Source organism: Gavialis gangeticus, unplaced genomic scaffold (genome assembly GCF_001723915.1).
Source record: "Gavialis gangeticus isolate Ggan-Ray unplaced genomic scaffold, GavGan_comp1, whole genome shotgun sequence".
Taxonomy (NCBI): Eukaryota; Metazoa; Chordata; order Crocodylia; family Gavialidae; genus Gavialis; species Gavialis gangeticus.
This window is the reverse complement of record NW_017729025.1, coordinates 37,134,961-37,140,693: the sequence shown is the minus strand read 5'-3', so window position 1 is coordinate 37,140,693 and position 5,733 is coordinate 37,134,961. Positions and strand designations below refer to the sequence as shown.

Here is a 5,733-nt window from a genome sequence, read left to right as displayed (position 1 = left end):
TTTTTTTTTTTTTTTTTGTCATTGTATGGCATATTTATAACCTGAATGTGAGAAAGAATCAATTGTCATCTATACTGCTAAACTGGTTTTGGTTTTTGAAACTACAGCAGATTGGACAATTCTCCTATGTTCCTTTTAAAAGGCACCCGGTATACAACCAGTATATCCCAGACAACAGCTTTTACAACTCAGTTTTCTTTACAACTTGAAAACCATAAAAAAAAAAAATAGAATCAACCAAATTCAAAATGCCAGTTGCCCAGGCATCTGTGAGCAGCAGCAGCAGCTGGGCATCAACCAGCACCCAGCACAGATGGTTACTAGAGCAGGAGCCAAGGAATCCCCACTTCAGTCGCACGGCTTCTGTTAACATCTCTTGCTTATGTAACTTCTCCCACCTCCAGGGAATTAGTTTTTAAATCTACTCAATGCGCTTCAAACATTCTGGGAATAAGCCATCTCCATAGTAACAGCTTTAACGTGCAGAGGGAAGATCCATAGTGGCCTGAGGTGTTCTGGGCACGCTCAGTTAGAACAAAATAAGCCCTATGCAGAGGGCACACGGGAAACTCGTAGGGAAGTCATTCTTAATGTCTATGGGGCTAGGACAGAAACACTTATTAAGTCCTGAAATGTGAGCGGTAATAGAATATAAGAAACTGTCCACTTCTTCTGAACCAGCACTTTGCAGCATCTCTCTGGGGATGCTGCAGTCATTCAGAGTTAGAGTACACATGGTAAATAAAGGAAGGAGTCAGGAAGAGAGGAGGTGAACTCCAGCCTGAGTTCAACGCAAGGACTGAATGGACACAAAAGAACTCTATAAAGAACCACAGTCATGCTGCTGGCTGCTAATAACTAACAGTGTTGCCACAGCATCTTCAAAGGAAAATTCAAGGCAATGACTGCACATTCAGGAAGTCAGGTGGACACACGAATTAGGTTTAGACTGAAGAAATTACAGGAAACAGGGATGGGGGTTAAGTGACAGAGGGACAGTGGCAGGACATTCTTTCCACAAGTTATGATCACAGAAAATTAGGGTTGGAGGGACCGCAGATCATATAGCCCAACCCCTTGCTCAAAGCAACTAGATCTAAGGGGTTGGACTAGTTCATCTATTCCAAACCCCTGCTCATCCCCAACTAGATCATCCCAGCCAAGGGTTTTTCTAGCCTGGTCTTAAAAATCTCCAAGGATGGAGATTCCACAACCTCTCTGGGTAACCTGTTCCAGTGCTTTACTACCTTCCTTGTGAAAAAGTTTTTCCTAATATCCAACCTAAACTTCCCTTGCTGCAACTTGAAACCATTGCTCCTGTTCCGTCATCTGCCAGATGACAACAGTCCAGCTCCATCCTCTTTGGACACACCCTTCAGGTAGTTGAAGGCTGCTATTAAATCCCACCTCGGTCTTCTCTTCTCTAGACTAAAACTCAGTTCCCTCAGCCTCCCCTCATCAAGTCATATGCCCCAGCCTCCTAACTGTTTTCACTGCCCTCCACCTGTCTCCCTCCAATTTCTCCACATCCCTTCTGTAGTGGGGGCCGCAAAACTGGACACACTACTCCAGATGCGGCCTCACCTGTGCTGAATAGAAGGAAATAATCACTTCCCTTGATCTGCTGGCAACACTCCTAACAGTGCAGCCCAGTATGCCATTAGCCTTCTTGGCAATAAGGGCACACTGTTGGCTCATATTCAGCTTATTGTCCACTGTAACCCCCAGGTCTTTATCTGCAGAGCTGCTGCCAAGCCAATCAGCCCCCAGCCTGTACTGGTGTATGGGATTGTTTCATCCTAAGTGCAGGACGTTGCACTTGTCCTTGTTGAATCTCATGAGATTTCTTTTGGCCCAATCCTCCAATTTATCTAAATCTCTCTGAATCCTAGCTCTACTCTCCAGTGTATCATAGAAGGCAATCAGGTTGGTCAGGCATGACTTGCCCTTAGTGAAGCCATGCTGACTGTTTCTAAATCACCTTCTCTTCCAAGTGCTTAGAAATGGATTCCTTGAGGATCTGCTCCATGATTTTTCTAGCAACTGAGGTAAAGCTGACCAATCTGTAGTTCCCTGGGTCCTCCTTTTCCCTCTTTCTTAAACATGGGCACTTTATTTGCTTTTTTCCAATTGTCTGGGATGTCTCCCAATAACCATGAGTCTTCAAAGATAACAGCCAGCAGCTCTGCAATTGCAGTGGCCCCCTCCCTCAGCATCTTTGGATGCAAACTGCCGAGCCCCATGCACTTGTGTATGTCAAGCCTTTCTAAATAATCCCTAACCTGTTCTTTTCCACAGTTGGCTGCTCACCTCCTCCCCAAACTGTGCTGCCCAGTGCAGTAGTTTGGGAGCTGACTTTGCCTGTGAAGATTGAGGTGAAAAAGGCATTGAGCACTTCTGCCTTTTCTTCATCCTCTGTCACTAAGCTGCCTCCGCCATACAGTAAGGGACTCACATTTGCTCTGATTCTCCTCCTGTTACTGAGATACTTGTAGAAACCTTTCTTGTTACCCTTCACACCCCTTGCTAGCTGCAACTCCAGTTGTGCTTTGGCCTTCCTGACTTCATCTCTGCATGCCCAAACAATACTCTCATACTCCTCCCTAGCTGTCTGTCCAAGTTTCCACCTATTATAAGCTTCCTTTTTTTTTTTTTTTAAAGCTTCCTGAAGAGTTCCCTGCTAAGCCAAGCTGGTCTTCTGCCATACTTGCTAGTCTTCCTTCACATGGGTTGTTCCTTCACCCTTATTAAGGTTGGGTGTTTTGTTTTGTTTGTTTGTTTGTTTGTTTTTGTTTTTTAAGTACAGCCAGCCCTCCTGGACTCCTCTCCCCTTCAGACTGGCTTCCCTGAGGATCCTTAGTTGGCCCTTAGTTGACCGCTCCAGCACTTGCACCAGGCAGTTGTCCCCATACTCTCCAAAAACTTTCTGGATTGCCTGTGCACTGCTGTATTGCCATCCCAGCAGATGTCAGGGTGATTGAAGTCCCCCATGAGAACCAGGGCCTGTGATCAGGAAACTTCCACTAGCTGTTTGAAAAAAGCCTCATCCACTGCTTCCTCCTGGTCTGGTAATCTATAGCAGACTCCCACCATAGCATCTTCCTTGTTGCTCTCCACTCTGATCCTAACCCAGAGACTTTCAAGTGATGAACAGATTCTGTGGATTTGGCTTAGATCTCTAAGTGGGTACCACTTCCATGGGTCCAGTGGAATCAGTGCAGTAGCTCCTGCATACTTGAAACCTGGATGCTGGATTCACGAGAAAAATGTGTAATGACATGAACCTGGAAGGACTGCAAACACCTGGAAAGACAGAAGCGCAATTCTAAAGGATTCTGAGAAACTGGAAAGCTGGGCTAGAGCCAACAGGGTTCAGTTTGTCAGTTCAATGCTGACAAATGCAAGGTGCTGCACCTTGGGAAGAATAAATCAAAACACAAGAACAAAATGGGTGACAACTGACTGGATGGCAGCACTATGGAAAAGGATCTAGGAGTATTGGTTGATCACAGTCTCAATACAAATCTGCACTGTAATGTAGCTGTAAAAAAAGCTAATGCAATTTTGGGCTGCATCAATATGTGCAATAGGTGCAAGACATGGCTGGTAATATCGTCTATTTACTCAGAACAGGTTAGGCCTCAACTAAAATACCGTGTGTAGTTTTGGGCTCTTTGAGCAGATGGAGATAAAAGGCATGTGATAAAAATGATAAAGGGCTTGGAAGGCAAACTATGAGAGAAGTGGCATTTTGAGTTTGTGGAAAAGGGCTGCTTAGAGATGTTAAACTGGCCTCCACCTGCTCCCCCAATACAACGCGCTTTACCAGAAGGAACAGCGCATTATTTTGGCCCAGCTCTGCAGCATCTGTACAGATTGGGTGCTTCAGTGGGGCCTTCTGGAGCTTTCAGCTAAAGCTGATTTAATCAGCTATTACATAAAGATGCCAAAAAAGCTCCACCAAAGCACCTGATCTATACAGAAGCTGCAGAGCTGGGTCCAACTAAGGCGCCGCTTCTTCTGAGTATGTATGGGGCTCAGCGCAGGAATATGCAGAGTTGAAAATAAAGTGCTGCTTTATTTATTTATTTATTTATTTATTTATTTAAAGATCTGCAAGCAGTCAAGGCGATTAAGAAGGGATATGATATCTTATGCAATTAACTGGTTAAATGCAGACAAATTTAGACCAGCCACATGTGCAAAGTAATTAATTATTCCACCATAAAAATGACTATCTAGTTATAAAAAGAGCCAACCAGCAACAAAGTTGTTACACATTTTCAAGCACTATCTCTATAGCTGGTTTCTCTTCAGTTTTAATTTGAATGTGGGACAGGACCTTTTAAAGGCACAGTGCTGTACAGTCAGTTCCAAAGCTTGGTTACATGAGAAAAGATGGCACAACAGCTTTCTGAATAGAAACTGGCGCCTTACTATCTGAAGTCCTACCACAAAGATGACAGAGGACACCTTTTATCTATCTCAGCAAAGAGTAAGATACATAGCAATGTCTTGAAATTGCAGCGAAACAGGTTTAGATTGGATACCTGGAAAAAACTTTTTCATTGTTAGAACAGTGAGACAGCAGAATAGACTGCCTAGGAAAGTTGTGGAATCTCCTTCATAATTCGGAGAAGTCCAGGAAGAGGTTGGAGAAGCATTGTTTAGGAGTAGCAATGCCTACAGAGAACAACAGTTAGGAATCCAGGAGTCCCACAGAATGGGAGGTCACAAAAAGAGCTCAATAGCCCAAGGCAGATAAATATTGTAGAGGACAATGCTCAAAAGCAGGGGAACTAAGCAGAGCTTTACAACCAGCTTAGTTACAGATGAAGATTAAAAAGCCTGGGATGTGTTTATAAAAAGGGAAAAGGGCTACAGAAAGGAGGTACGATAAGTGGAATTATTTGCTGTCTCCAAGTTGGAGAAACGGAATGAAGGGTGTTTTTGGTGTCTTTGAGCTATATGCTTTGTAGCTGTGTGACAAGGTTGTTTCTATAGTTTTAGGAACAGGTTAGACAAGGTATGAGATGGTTTGGATAGGGATGTTCCTGCTTTGAGCAGGAATCTGGATTAGATGACCTCCTGAGGTCCCCTCCAACCCTACTTTCTGATTCTATGAGATCTGAATTTGGTCTTACAGAGGTAAGAAGTGAAAATACTGCATGTGAACAGTCAGTATCTGCTTCATGAGCACAGACAGGTAGGACGACCACAGTCCAAGATGCATCTGAATCAAACCACCACAAAAATGTCGTGCTTGACCTTCGGGGGCGTTGCGATGCAGGTCAGGACCTATATTTAGCAAGTGGAGATCACCTCCACACAGGTTTTGGAAAGAATCAGCAATTTTAAACTAACATTGCAAATATTGTAAGTTTGGTTGTTAAAAGAGTGCCCTTCATTTGCAGACAGCCAATGATGAAACCCATTTTTGTGCACTGTCATCTACTCAACACTTGGGAGAAGACAGTCACCATCCTCTGCTGGTGACACCACCTTTACACATTCATATCATAACATACATCCAGATTTCCTACACTCAAACTCCACTGAAAACACATGGAGTCTCCAACTCTCCGACACTGCAGACAACAGCACACACAAAAAAAAAAAAAAAATCACACCCAAATTTATGCATGAACAAACAGTAACTAGGTAAAGACACAATGAAACAGTATTTATGTAACCTTTTTCACTCTATCACCTTCTCAAGTCAGATCACCTCAA

The 5,733-nt window shown here is 43.6% G+C and overlaps 1 protein-coding gene across 1 annotated transcript in view; it reads right to left on the bottom strand.

Annotated features, from left to right (window-relative positions):
* Window positions 1-5,733, bottom strand: part of ITPK1 (inositol-tetrakisphosphate 1-kinase) — a 329,726-nt gene that overhangs the window by 1,031 nt on the left and 322,962 nt on the right. The window lies entirely within an intron of this gene.